At 38.7% G+C, this 15,086-nt stretch overlaps 1 long non-coding RNA gene across 5 annotated transcripts; it reads left to right on the forward strand.

Annotated features, from left to right (window-relative positions):
* The first annotated feature begins 3,031 nt into the window (after positions 1-3,031).
* On the forward strand, positions 3,032-14,735 carry LOC104915265. 5 transcript variants are annotated; one of them, XR_796302.3, is made up of 6 exons: positions 3,032-3,124; positions 3,309-3,364; positions 3,599-3,710; positions 6,372-6,455; positions 10,370-10,453; positions 12,546-14,735. It is a non-coding gene; the product is annotated as an uncharacterized LOC104915265 (long non-coding RNA). The 5 variants fall into 5 exon arrangements; XR_796303.3 differs by having other exon boundaries at positions 3,614-3,710; XR_796304.3 differs by having other exon boundaries at positions 3,621-3,710.
* The last annotated feature ends 351 nt before the right edge of the window (positions 14,736-15,086 follow it).

Below are 15,086 nucleotides of genomic sequence, written 5' to 3' on the forward strand. Positions count from 1 at the left end.
CTTTGGAGAGGGTGTCAAGTGATAACCATGACAACTATGACAACTAAAGAAGCAATAAAAAAGAGAAGAAGCCCCAGCCCTGACCATTCTCTCTTAGACCTGAAGGTGAAGGGTGCTTTTCTGTGGCCTCAGCCGGGCACCAGGCACTGGCAGAGCCACAAGTCCTGTGGTTATGGTGTAGCTCTGCAGTAGGATAGAGTGCTATAGGTTAACTATAGGAAGCCCCAGTCAGGCAGGGCAGAGCTGCAGAGCTGTTGCTGAAACTCTGGGCAAAAGACTTCACCTAAATTTGCTCATGTAGCAACAGAGCAAAAGAGCAAAAACCAGCCATAAGGACTGGCACCTTTATTTAGACATCATTTCTCCAAATGATAGAGCTTTTGTATTTTTTTTTTCCGCTGAATGATTCTGCTAAAAAAGTTACATTTAAGTTGACCACAAGCTCCCAGACCCCATTCTTTCAAGGCGGTGCTCCCCTCAATCCACTTACCCTACAAAACATGTCTCTAAAAATTTTGTTTGTACCGCAATGCCAGCAATCCTCACTGTATAAGTTTGGCAGTCCCAAGCTGCCAGCCCCTCATTTGGAGTGAGAGTCTTGCTGGTGATACAAGAACTTTTGTGAAAAAAAATAGAAACGTGAATGTGGCACTTGCATAACCCCAAATCTCCATACCATAGCCATATATTTTGGCTGGCAAAGAAAAAACCAGAAACAGAGTGCTCTGACTTCTTGATTCAGTTCAGGATGTGTGACCTGTAATAAAAACGCTCTCTCATTAGGGGTCCGTTCCTTCCATCTTTACCTAGCATAAACAGTGTTTTGTAGTTGCCAGGACAGTGTCACGATGCCATTTCCCAACAGGTGATTTGGAGGAATTCAAGACTAAACTATACTACTTTATGCGTCTGTTTTGCAGTCTGTCAAGGAAAGGCAAGCTCTCAGAGCATCACTGATAAAGCTTTGCAATCTCTGCAGGAAATATGCTAAACATTAGACTGTTAACAAAAGTGAGCTTTGGGAAACTTAGATACTGAACTAGGGCTCTGCAAAATTCACACTGAATTTGAGACATGCAAATTTATTCTTCATTTTCAGTGCACAAGGGCTTGAAGAAACCTCAGATGCAATTGAAATATCCTCAAGTAACTGACTATCACCAACATCTCTGGGCTTTTTGTCTCTTCTCCAGAAGTCTTCTCTGTCAAGATCTGGTCCTCTGTATCCCTTGGTCCCCTGGACCAAAGAATTCTGTCCTCTTCTCCCTTCATGCTCTCCATATATCAGAGAGTTCCTCATAATATCCATTTAAACACTACAATTAGTAGATTTTCAGAATCCCAAATGATTTTTGTGGCATAGCCTTTGAAAATAATTTAGTTGTTTTGAATTTACAAGAATTAAGCTACTTTAGAAGGGACTTTAACAGGTGCCTTTGCATTTTAGGGGTCCATGCCTTTTCGTAACTCCTACAGACTCCAACACCAGCTAGATGCCTGATTTGTGATTACTCATTCCACATGTACATAGGGGTAATTCTAATGGACCAAACAGAGCCCTCTAGTTTGCACAATTTTCCTGCATATTCTGAAATTTGTTAGATTTTTTTATGCTGTTCCCTTGCTAACTATTTTGGGCTTTATTTTAAATAACAAGGATTTTATTTTTAATAATGGAATTCTTAGTTATTTAAGCTGAAAGTCACAATCTCTTTATTTTTTCGCAGCAGATGCTCTATGAAATGTATGAACTTGTGAATTTTGAAGCTTCTCTGAAGAATTCAGAAACACAGTAAAACTTGTAAAGTTTAATGGGATAAAAGTGAAAATATCCCTGAGCACTGACATCTATTTGCTCTAAACTTTACATATGTAAAAAATGACAGGAATTTTTTTTTCCATGTGCTTTAAAAGCTATAGAATTTCACCAGTAGTGCAAACACAAGCTATTGATGTTATATAGAGAATGTAACATACAGATAATATCTTAAAAACCATGTCCAAATACAAAATAAAATAGAAGTTTCTCTACCTTAACTGGACATTGTCACTGATTAATCTGTTCTGGTGTTTTTTTGTGTACAGCCACTTCTCCCCCTAACATGTTCTGTGCACCTAGGCTCATCCCTTACCCGAATTCAGATTAGTTGTTCTGACGCATTTTCCTAGTGAAACAGCTGCCATGCAGTTTTGTGTGCATATTGCATTGCTGGTACAGTATGCTTTCTGGGAGCAAAATGGCACTGCTCACATGGCTGCTGCTGCTCTTGATGCCACGCAGGTCCAAGGAGGCGACACCAGGTCTGGGCATCTACTGCTTATCCTGTCTGCCATGTCAACATCACTGCCCTTCACAGGATGTCAGGGTGAGCAAGAAAACAAGAGCAGCCCTTGTGCCATTTTCCTGAAGACCTTGCAAGATCTGGGACTGCTGCACCCCCTTTTCCAGCTTTGTACTATTGCCTCTTACACTTCAGTAGCAGAATCCTTGCCTGCACCCCTTTACTTTTATCACTGCATTGGCAATGGGCTCCTTGCCCCCCTGCCTGCAGGCGCACTTTCTCCTGGCTGCAGCAAGGCGCGGAGCCAGCGATCACATAGCGACTGCCACTGCCGTGCAAGCAGCTGCCACAGTGACAAATACCGCACGGATCACGTCTCCTGTTACGCCAGGCCTTAGAAGGGATGCAGGGGAACAAATGCTGGGTTTGACTGTCAGATTCTCAGATGTGTCACATATTTCTTCGGAGCTTGGAGCTGTTGCAACAGCTGTTTGTAAACACTGCAAAGCCAGTATTAGACTGGGGAAGGAGAATATTTTTTTGACTTGTAGCTTCCTGAACCATCCTTAAAAATGTTGCAAATACACTGACACTTCTGCTGTTGATCTAAATAGCAACCAGTGTTGGCTTTCAGCTGTAGGGGCCAGTGGGCAGGCTCCATCCTCGCGTCCTCCCGTGTCGGGTGACTCATCAGCAAGTCTGAGAATGTGCAGCAGGTTGCGGACCCTGGCAGGAAAGTACAGCAAACAGCAAGAGAGGCCTCTGGGAGCTGAAGAAGATTTGATCATGTTCGGCCTGGTGCTAAAAACAAAATTGAAAAAAAAAGATTATCGCTAAAATTGGTGAGTTGGATTCCAGTGGGATATGATAGGTGGTGAAAGATAAGCTCCTTCTGATGCACAGAAGTTCATTTGGTAAAGGGTAAACATGTAAACAGATCTCAAGTGATGTAATTCAAAAATTATATTGACAATAGTGTCGGAGAAGCATCTATTAATTTGCAGCCTTGTGCCTGTTGTTCTGCAGCTTCTCTCCTACAGGCAGGAAGAAATACATGAAACTGGGCACCCAAATTGTCAGAGGTAAGCGTGGGCTTGCTTGGAAAATGCTCAAACAGTACAAATAAGAGAGTGAAGGAAGAATACAAATTCCTGCCTTTTGTTCTTTGTGAAGGTCTTTTTCTCATGTAAAACCATGCCAATATGTAACTCTGTGTAGGCAAAATAGGCCTGAAAAAAAGTCCTATTTCTTTATGTCTGAAAATACCACCCTGACTCCTTTCACATTTCAATGCTTAGAAGAACTTTTCTCTTTAGTATCTTGATGATAAGTTTGCAGGTTACTTCCAAGTCTGACAGGAGAAACAGCGAGTTTGAGACTATGAACAGGAAGGACAGCTGTTATGATAACCTGACTTTTCCCAACAAGGTAAGAAGGGCTCAGCTTCATACTGCAAACTGTAGTGTTTTCTTTAGTATTTATTTATTTTTTTTTCTGTGATTACAATCACCATTAACAGCATGTAACATAGGAAAACTGATTCAACATCTCTGCTTGTCAGAGAAGACTCCCAGGGATGATAGTGTTCATTTCTTGGGAAACCTGGCACATCATGTACCTCCTTGTTTGAAAACATGTGGAAAATTAGTCACACAGAGCTCATAAGAGTAACGACACAAAGGAAAAAAGGGTCAACACTTAAATCAGGGCATTGGGCTGAAACCCCTAATGGCTTTCCGATATTGCATACCTTGCTGAAGACAGCAGCTCACAATTCCACCCCTAAAAGATTGACCACTCCCCTCTTCTCATTAAGACAGTCTTTCACCTTTTGAGAGAGAAGAGGAAATTTTTGTGCTTGCTAATTGTCTTGTCTCTCCAGTACACAACATTCTTGTTTTAAGGGACAATGTGCAACAATGTGCAAAAGAGGAAAGTCAGTCCCCGGATGGTTGCCTCAGGCTGGCTACCCCTGCCACAAAGAGAGATGTTTAAGCCTCCGTATGTTGTTCTGTGTGAATTCCCTTGCCATGCCCCCCAAAATCAGCCAGTTGCCCTCACACTTGCACAAATAAGCTTTGCCCCTAGCAACAGCGCTCCAAGAGAAAGAGGAGACTCACTGATGGCAGGGAACTCCATACGAGGTAAAGATCCACCCAGAATGATTATTTTTGATTGAGTGCATGTTTTGTCACTTAAAAATTTCTTGTCTGTAGCATGACTCACAGAAGTTACTCTTTTAAACAGACAACATATCCTCTCTTCAAACTGTATCAAAAGCACAGCAAATTGGGCTGATACAGGGCACTGGTCCCAAAACAACAATGCTAAATTTAGAAATAGATATGCTGTGACCCCACACATTCCAATTAAACTCAACAGAATCCACCTACAGTAACTATTTTGGCTCCACTGATGTTGTCAGCAATGAAACTAATATGCTCCAAGGCTGCCAAGAGTATAGCAAATAAGATCATTATTAAAAATACAAGAGTATTGATGTTCTGTTGTGCCTAAGAAACATTACAAACCCTCTTGTGAATAAAAGTCAACACCATCATATTGCCTTCAAAGATCTAAAATAAAATGGTGGGAAATACCATTATCCTTAATTGACACTGGGTTAGTATATACTTAATTGCAATTGTACACTACTTCTGAGGAAAGTGTGGGGCTCCAAACATAGACCAAAAAACCCTCTCTCCATCATCAGTGAGGAACTTCTTCCTTTGTAGAGAACTACACTTTTATTAATGCATTCATAATATTCAGACGTTCTTTTTTTTTGTAGTCTACTGACTTTTTCCCAGTCAGAATACAATAAGCAATGTATTCCCATTGATTAGAATTAAGTATAGCCGCAGAATTACACGAATGAGTTTTGAATTTGAACCACCATTCTGAAAAATCAAAGATGGGCTTTTCAATATTATTATCATGCAATATTGAATCAGCTCAAAATGTTGCAGCAGATGTCTGCAGTTACTTTGGCTTTATCCTGATGTAACCAGGATGACAGCAATGTCCAGTCGACAGGACTTTGCATTTAACACTACTATTCTACGAAGTATATTCTTGCTGCAGAAATGGACTTGGTTACCACCATGCTATTTCAATCATCCTGTTTTTTAGGCATTGGTTACCTGAATATGCTGTGATGTGATTCCAGAAGTCAAATCTGTAGCCATGGCTAGCTGGTCAGGATGTTGCCTAATTTCCTTTGCCTTCTCCTTGTTGAGGCAGCCCTGTAAATTTCAGTTGTAAATGTAGTCTGTAAGATGGTAATAATTTGCGACCTGTGAGCCTTAACACAATCTGGGCTGCCCTTTCAAGTTGCATTAAGTTCCAGAGCCCATGGAGACAAAGACCAGCTACTCCGTATCAAATACTCCAAATAGTTGAAGTAGCCTGTCCATCTGCCAAGAAGACAGGGTCCAAATAAGCAAAGGGCATGTTGAGCATTTAGAAAATGCAGACATTGCTCCTCAGCTTCAGCCAAATGCAGACATCCTGATGAAAATGGACGAATGAATTTACAACCATGTGTGTACAGTATGGTGGGTGTCTAGAACTGGTAGTTGATTCTCAGGAATTGCTTTCAAAACTGATGGCTGAATTTTATACGTATACAATTTTTTAGAATATATGCAGGATGTTATTTCTATTTTACACATTACCATTTCTAATTTATTAATATTTCTTTACAAGTTGGATATCTAAATTGAATAATATTAATATAACTTATGTATAAAGAAAGATCAAATTTAACTGAGCAATTTCTGATCAGTAGAAGTCTTTAAAATGGCAGGGTCAATCTTTTTTGTTTAGTGAATCTCAAACTTTTTCAAATTAGTTAATTAATATCACAAATGTTCATCTGATGGTGAAATTAGCTGTGAATTTAGAAACCTGAGCCCAAGAATACCACAAAATTGCATCTATTCTTTGTATAATTAATTGTATCAAAAGCCTAACTCAATGCTCTTTTCCTTATTGAAGGAGTGAATATGAAGATAACTTTACATTTTTATCTTTTAATTGTGAACCTGAACTTTTCTGATTTCATTCCTCCACTTTTAACTCCTTTAGAGTGGCAAAATGAATTTCTCCACTGAAGAGCAGATCCTTCCTCTTCAATATATTATTAAAAGATTGAAAGGCAAAACTCCTCAGGTAATGTGATTCTAAACATATTTCATAAATTCCTGATAACATGAGCATTTTTGATTGCTTCAAGTTGACGTAGTTTAACTTGGATAGGCCCGGGTGGTAATCCAATGTGACTTAGATTTCCAATAGAAATAACATTTGACAGATCAAGTCCTTGATGAGAGAAAATCATTTTTATTTTTAGACACATTTTTATAGATCCGTAAAAAAAGAAAGCCTTTTCTTCTGGAAATCTTTTAAAAATTTTTGTATGTAATAATGACCCCTATTTTTTTGTGTACTAAACACTGTTGTAAAAAGAAAAGAAACAAAGGAATAAATATATCAAATAAGGGCATAGTCTCCATGTAATATTTTTCGACTTTTAAAGAACATGGTATTTTGTTGAATACTCAACTCTGAAATTATTCAGAATGTACTTAGCCCTCCATTTAAAATATAGAAAATGTGAATGCATCTTGCTGTCTGATATTTGCTTTCTGCAGTTGAAAATGACTAATTGGTACTTACTAGACTTTCACTGACATTAGCAGAATTCCTCTAAACCTGGGTAAGTCTATGTACTATTGTGGATCACCAGGCACCTTGGTGATGAAAGCTTTCATATATCTATGTAAATGGATCATTCAATAAGCAGTTCTATCCACATGCTCTATTACAGACTGTAAAAACTTGCAGGAGTGCTGTGATAAGTGTAGACACCCGATGTTGTTGTACAGGAAAGCACGAGTCCATCTTCTTACTCCCTCCAATACTGACATTAACATAAAGACCCAATAAGTTGATATGACACGTGGATTGGCCTTGACACTCAGGAGTGTGTGGATTTGTCTGTTGTTGCATATAGCACTACAGTGTTGCTGATACTCTGGCAATGGAGGGCCATTAAGACCGTTAGAGGCTGGGAGAGCACCCTGTACAGGGAGAAGCTGAGGAAACTGAATGTCATTAGCCTTGGGAAGAAGGGTCAAGGAGATGGTATAACAGCAGCTGACAGTTGTATGAAGAGCTGTTAGGACAACAGAACTAAACTTCTAGTATTGTCACACTATCTGACACAGGGCAGATGATGTGTTCAAGGTTTATACTGGGCATTGGACAAACTTCTTCAGCCAAAGATAGTTAGGTTAGAAGAGGAGACCAATTTTTGTACTTTGAGATTTTCAAGACTCAGCTAGACAAATCCACAGCTGAATGAGCATTGGCAGCAGTCCCATTTCAAATGGGAGGCTGGCTTATATGACCTTCAGAGGTCCCCTTCAACAAACATTCATATGATTCTCTGGGTCTAAGAAAGTAAAAAAGCAGCTCAGATTTTTTTTAACTGCTATCTCAGAGTACTGAAACATCAATTTGACTCATTCCTAGAAGCTAAGTAAGATTGTAGCACAACGATATTATCAGAAGCTGTCATATGTAGATCTCATTCCATCAGAAGAAAGGAAGTTACGGAGTTAGTACTTTCTACTGAAAATGTTCTGCTATCTACCACATTACTACTGTCTGAGAAAAAGATCATGAAGAAGAGGCTGCTTTCCTTTGGTGAGACCTAGCCAGTGGAGCACTGCATAGAATCATTTGATGCATTTTACATCAGATAGTGCTATTTAGTAAGGATGAGGCAAGTATAGTCATCAAAATGTAAAGTAGGTTTTGTTGTCTCTCAGAAAATCTTTCCTGAATAGGAACATAGTGTAAGTCTACTTACTACGATAACTTGTTTTTCTCTCTTCAAGTCCTGCTTTCACAGCTATGTCATATCCATTCAAAAGGGGAGTTCATAAACAGCTTTTAAATTAAGTGAGATATTGGGAACTTATTAAAAAAAAAAAAAATCAAATTAGAAGCTTCCCTAAATATGCAAACAGAAAAATCATTGTTGGCATGAACATCCCTACAAAGAAGTGCTGTTATTCCTTTTATTTCTCCAAGGAGAGACAATAGCTACTAGCTGATTCAGTCATTTAGCAGCATGTGTCTGCTCTGTCTCCATAAGGTGGAGAGAGTGGTTACTGGAGCAGCCACAGAGATACTAGTCAAGGGTAAAATATGCAGTCTGTATGCATTACTGTAAAACTTGGGTCAGAGTCCAGGAAAAGAGTTCTGGACACATCAGCTTGCAGAGACCAACACAAGGAGGGACAGGTCATCTCCTCCTCCAGAGAATAAAAATGCATGTCAACTCCAGAACTAATTTTGTAACAATTTGCACTACATATAGTCTCACAAATAATTATTGGAAAAGATTCCTGCCTCCTTGAAAGTTCTTCCGTTGGTGGCTGAGTGGGGGGAGTATGGAGAGATGGTGATAGCTGGGCTGGACAGATTGCTCTGTCATGTTACTGCAGTGTGGCATGGCATACATAAAAGAAAACAACAACAACAACAATGAACAAACTAACAAACAGCAACAACAACCAAAAAAACCATAAGTATTATAGGGGGAAAAAAAAAAAGGATAGAAGTTCAACTATTCCAATTCCCCTGGCAATAAAGTGAATATTGTTGCCTATACCTACTGTCGTTCCACCTTTTCACAACTTAGATCATAACTGGAATGAACATTCATATCAGATTGAGAGACATGACCTCTCTTGTTTACATCAAAAAAAGAAGCTTGGTAAATGACTCTTTCTTCTTGTTTTCTAAGTTGTCATCCATCATCATGGAGAGTGACTTGTCAGTTTTACTGTGCTAAACTGAATTTCTAGAATTGATGACAAATGCTTTGAGGCTAGCCACTTATTCTAACTTTAGGATTTGACTCAATTTTTTTACTTGCTTTTTGCCTGTTTGTAAATCAGAGGAAGAAGAGAGCAAACAAATGAGAAAGCCTGAAAACCCTCAAAAGAGTCAGAATAGCATTTAGATAATAAAATGACTACATTTACTCAGAAAACAAGGCGTATAAAAACTTGAATCTCGGCTCTTTTGTTAACAACAGACGTGATTCAAGGTTTGAATTTGGTCTTTTGTTAATGCTGTTTTAAAAACCACATCAAGATTGTAAATATGTATGCACAGACATGTATAGATAAGGATAGTCAGCAACATATTTTTCCATTTTCTTTTTTTTTAGATCTTCTATTATGGTAGCTCCTGTTTTACTGTATTAGTAAGTTTCTTTAATACACACATACCTGGACATCTGTCTTTGCCCAAAACAATCGTAACTGCAAAGAAAGTACAGAGTTTTCTACACTTTACAATTCTGAAAATGGCAGGCATTTAGAAGAGTAGCAGCTGGCAGCTTTAAACCAGCGTTACCAACTTTTTTCTCTACACTGGAGTTTACCTGAATGATATTTTTTCCTTCCAGTTGTGCCAAAAACATTAGGAGAGTTACTGCTTTCCAACTGAAACACTTTTTCTTGTGTCATTTTCCAATTCAAATTGCAAACCTGCCCATTTATCCTGGCTGTGCCCTTCTTAAGAGCTTCCCTTGCACTACCAAGTGCAAGACAAGATTAACAAAAATGTTGTCCTGAAGCAACTGGAACAACCATAGCTCTGACCTAGACAGGGAAGTATACAGATTATGTTCTAGGGTTTGGGTTGTTCTTGGAAGATCTGGGTTCATTCTGCACCTCTATCACAGCCAGATTGTATAGCTTAGGGCAAGTGTCAAGCCAACAGAACTAAGTCAAACTCAGCCATTCTGCGGTAGTAACTGCAGCAATAAATTAGTTGATCTTGATAGAACAGGTGCCTAATCTACCAAAGTGAGCATGTCATGTGGGGACATCTCAGCAAAACAGTCCATTTGGCTCAACAAAGAGGTAACAGTTTTATGCTGAGGTTTCAGTTTTGATCCCTTGGAAATTATATGGTAGGCAATTGTCTTTTGTAAAATATATCCAAACACTGAACAATTCAGACATTTTTGTCCTTGATTTATTTCTCCCCACTTTGTGTAGGTGGATGCTACCACTACCTTACTTCGAAAATGAAGTTGTTGTTCCAGAATTTAATTGGAAAGGACTCAGCACACACCATGAAAGGTAATCAGACAAAATTCATGTAGATCTCAGTTGAGTTATGCGATAGTTCTTGAGCTGCTGAGTATGGTAAAGGCTCATGCAGTTCTGAATATGCATATACAGATTTCTATTGGCAGAAAAGGTTAGGTTTCATGTGAGCTGCCTGAAGGTGAATTGGATGTTTGAGAGTTTAAGTTGTGATGTTAAGTAATAATGGGATGGTTAGGTGATACTGCATTTATGCTTTCACTTCATGTGGCTTCTCAGCACTCCAGGGATGTTTCCAGTCTGCAGACCAGAGCACAAACACTTACTGATGTGAGTCATAAGGAAAACTGAGCTTGGGTACCACTGTCATGAGATGACCACAATTTCAGAAGCGCCTGTAGTATGGTCTTCAGTAACACACTACAGACCTATATCACATATGATGACTGCTGATCATTGTACAGATAGGAACTGTAGTTGATTTATAACCATTGCTGTCGCAAAAGCAAATCCTTAAAAATGCATTTAACACTGTATTACAACCAGCCTTCTCCTCCCGACAGCTTTTGTGCTGCTCCATGCATCAACATTCTCAAACATTTCTTCCTAAATCTAACTGGGATAGAGTTGATGTCCTTCATAGTGTCTAACATGATGCTATGTTATTTGCTTTGGGAGAGACACAGTGTTGATAGCATGCCTATGTTTTAGTTGTTGCTGAGCAGTGTTGCACAGAGCCAAGGACAATTCATTTTCTCAGCATTTCATACTGTACTGTTAGGAATGGGATTGATGGGCACAAGGAGCTGGGAGAGGACAGAACTCAGACAGCTGACCTAAACTGTCCAGAGAGGTGTTCTATACCAGATGACTTCATATTAAGAAACTATAAAAACCTAGGGGAGAAGGCTAAGGGGTCAGTCAGTGAACAGGGACTGTCTGGGCATCAGTTGGCAGGTGACAATCAATTGCTTTGTGTATCACTTGATGAAGATGGCTCCAAAAGTAATGCCTCCTTTTTTATGATGTTGGCCCACATCATCAGAGGCAGTAGTTGTTGATATGGCAGTAGAGATAGGACCTTCCTATCAGTATTCCACTACATGTTTTTGTCATGCAACAGATAGCAACAGAGGGAGAGTCTGACAGATTGCTGTCTGACACAGAAGTACAAATGAAGAAAAGGTGTGTCATTGAATTCCTCCATGCACCCATGGATGAAAAAACTGCACCCTTAGATATTCATCAGTGTTTGATGAATGTTGATGGAGACCAAATAGTTGGTGTGAGCACAATGAGGTGAACTGGAGACAGCAACATTGTGTCACCTCTGCTTGTGCATATTTTTACAAGCACATCATGCAGGCTATTGCTCAACACTGGTGAAAATGCATAGTGGTGGTGACAGTGTTGAAAAACAGTGTTTTTTGTAGATGAAATTAGCTTTTTCAAATAATGCACAGTTAAACTGTGCTCTTTGTATCTACTTTTCTCTTTTTGTATCTGTAGTTTCCATGGAAATAAATAGAAGGCATTACTTTTAAGGGCAACTTATGTATACATACACACACATATATATTGTTATCATTGCTATTATTTCTCTCCTTTTTCTGTCTTAGTAAATCTTTTTATCTCAGTCTACAAGCTTTACCTTTTATTTTCCAGTTATTTCTCCCATTCCACTGTGAGGGAGAGTGAACAAAAATCTGTATGCTGCTTAGCTGCTTGCTGAGTTAAATCACAACACTGTGTGCATATTCCTCATTTCTCCAGTCATTGTGAACAGTTGACTATCCATGGCAATTGAATACAGTGGGCAAAAATGTGTCATTAAAGTAACAGTCACATAGTAAAAAAATATTAATATAAAATAACAGATTGCCTACAGATTTTATTTTTTTCAAATTTATTGGTACCTTTGCCTTTCTGTGGAGCTCTGGCTACAAACACTGCTGTGGGTACAGATTGAAAGTTGAAATCAAGCAACACCTGCAATAAATCTTGGCTCTCATTTTCATAAGGCCAGGTCATTTGTCTTGGTAAACTGAAGACCACTTATGGCTCAGGAGGGAAAGGAGGGAATATGAGCTAATGTCACACAAGTCCTTCCTATCCTTGCTCACAGGCCATTCCTTGCAGCTTCCTTGATGACCCAGAATGAATTTGACTTCAGGCTGAAGAAGCTGGGAGGAAACCACTCATGCCAGCTGCCTTTTTCTTGTCATGCCATGATTGTCACAGAAATAAAGATTGTGTGGAAGGTGGCTAAGGAGTTAAATAGAGTCAGGAAAAAAAAGAAAAAAGAAAAAAGAAAAGAAAAAACACTATAAAAATAAAAGGCACCAATAAAATATACCAATAACTTAGCATAACACCAATATATCACACTGTAAAATGAGTAAATTAAACTCTTTTAAATTTTACCACTTGCTGCTACTGGTGGGTGTCATTTCCCACCACACCTTTATCTTCACAAACGAGTTTAGCACCAAGGAATGATGCAGATATGTAGGAGTGACAACTATCAGGCAGTCAATATGCCTGAATAACCTGAGCTCCAACGGGTCTTTTTCTCTGGGACAGCTCTACACCAAAGGAAAATGTAAATGAGAAAGATTATGCTATTACAGCCTTGCTCTCTATGCGGTGTGAGGAAATACAGAATTTTAAATAGGGCATGACTTGTCGAAGCCAGACTGTCACTTTTTTCGTGCCTTGGATCCTTTCAATACATGGCTCTTATGAGGAACCAAAACCAATGGCAGTGCTGGTCAATGCAACCAAGATCCGAGCATCCCATGCCTATGTAATGATGTTGCATGATGAGAAACATCTGTGAGATCATTCAGTTAGACATTCTGAGGAAGGAGGAAAACAGTTTTTTTTAAATAAATCTGTTTTCAACCAAGCAACATATTTCCTGTCTAAAATACTATGGAGATAACATTAAAAACGTCCTGAAATAAATTCACTTTTTTCTATTTTTGGCTTTCCTAGAAATTATACCAACTTCTTTAGAAATTGAACTTTATATCATTCAATGTGATTTGAGATTGAAAAAATTTCCAGATATCAGTGATCCTTATAAAAGTGGAAAGCTTCTAAATCCTATTGACAAAGCTACTAAGTTTATGCTTTAAAAGTAGGTCACCTGGGAATAAGGGAAAACCTGCTTTTCTGGTAGTAGCAAAAGGCTACTAAGATTTGCTGTTGGTGTACTGAAGGGGCATATTAGCAAGCCAAAAAGCAGGAAGGTGGGTATTTATTTGCATGCTTTAAAAACTGGCAGAAATGAGATGTGCTTGAAGAAAATCATTCAGTCTTTTGGTGACATGTTCTACATACATCTTGAACTCCAATCCCACAGCAGTGTGCCATTAAAACTGCAGAAAACGTAAATGCCCAGTGTATTAGCAATGAAGCTTTCTTAATTGCAGTGCTATAAATGCTCTACTTCAGAAGGAACAACACACAATGGCTTCTCCTGATTACAATTATGTGATGAATACATCTGAGGAAAAAGTCAATCAAAGTAGATCATGATTCTCAGCCTACTTAAAAGCCTCAGTTTCACAGAGAGAAACTGTAGTGTGACTGAAACTAAGATCTTGCCTCTCAGAAGCTCTGCTGCCAATACTGTGTTGCACCAGTTATGAGATTGATGGATATCTGTCTGTTTGTTGAGATCTTATGTTTGAGGTGAATTTATAGATTTTTTATACAAAAACATAATTTGGGGAAAATAGTTTTGAGTGTTTTAAGTATATTTCTTCACATCGCTGGTTGACACATGACCTGAATATATATCCATAAACTCTACTGCATGATAGTTTAAATATAAAATATTTATTATTTAAGTTATTTATTGAAAAATTGCTTACCCAGTAAATATATGAATTTCAAAAGAATTAATGGTAATCTTGGCAAAAAATATATAAAAGAAAAATTAGAAAATTTTGGTGTGAAAATTATATAAACAGGACAATTCTTTTTCCCTTAACGCTAGTTTCACTATGCTATTTGGACAGTTTTTTCAGTCAAAATTAGCACGAAGACAGGATTGTTTGTATAAGGCTAAGAAGAATGGGCTTAAGGCCTGAGGTGTATTTCTGTAAGAAAGGCCAAAATAGACAGTTTTTCCTAAAATCAAATTTCTGAATGTATATATTTTATTTTATGTTTACCTAGAGGAGACAGTTCTTTTACACTATTAAAAGTAATCCTGCCCTGTACTTGGAATTGGTGAGGCCTCACCTCGAGTACTGTGTTCCGTTTTGGGCACCTCGGTACAGAAAGGACATTGAGGTGCTGGAGCAGGTCCAGAGAAGGGCAACAAGGCTTATGAAGGGCTTGGAGAATATGACCTATAAGGACAGACTGAAGGAATTGGGGCTCTTCAGTCTGGGAAAAAGGAGGCTGAGGGGAGACCTTATTGCTCTCTTCCAGTATCTGAAAAGTGCTTACAGTGAGAGCTGGACTGGTCTCTTCTCATTAGAGACAGGTGACAGGACGAGGGGAAATGGCCTCAAGTTGTACAAGGGTAAGTTTAGTTTGGATATCAGGAAACACTTCTTTACAGAAAGGGTTGTTAAGCATTGGAATAGGCTCCCCAGGGACATGGTTGAGTCACCATCTCTGGATGTGTTTAAAAACCGTTTGGATGTGG

The sequence above is a fragment of the Meleagris gallopavo genome, chromosome Z (assembly GCF_000146605.3).
Source record: "Meleagris gallopavo isolate NT-WF06-2002-E0010 breed Aviagen turkey brand Nicholas breeding stock chromosome Z, Turkey_5.1, whole genome shotgun sequence".
Lineage (NCBI taxonomy): Eukaryota > Metazoa > Chordata > Aves > Galliformes > Phasianidae > Meleagris > Meleagris gallopavo.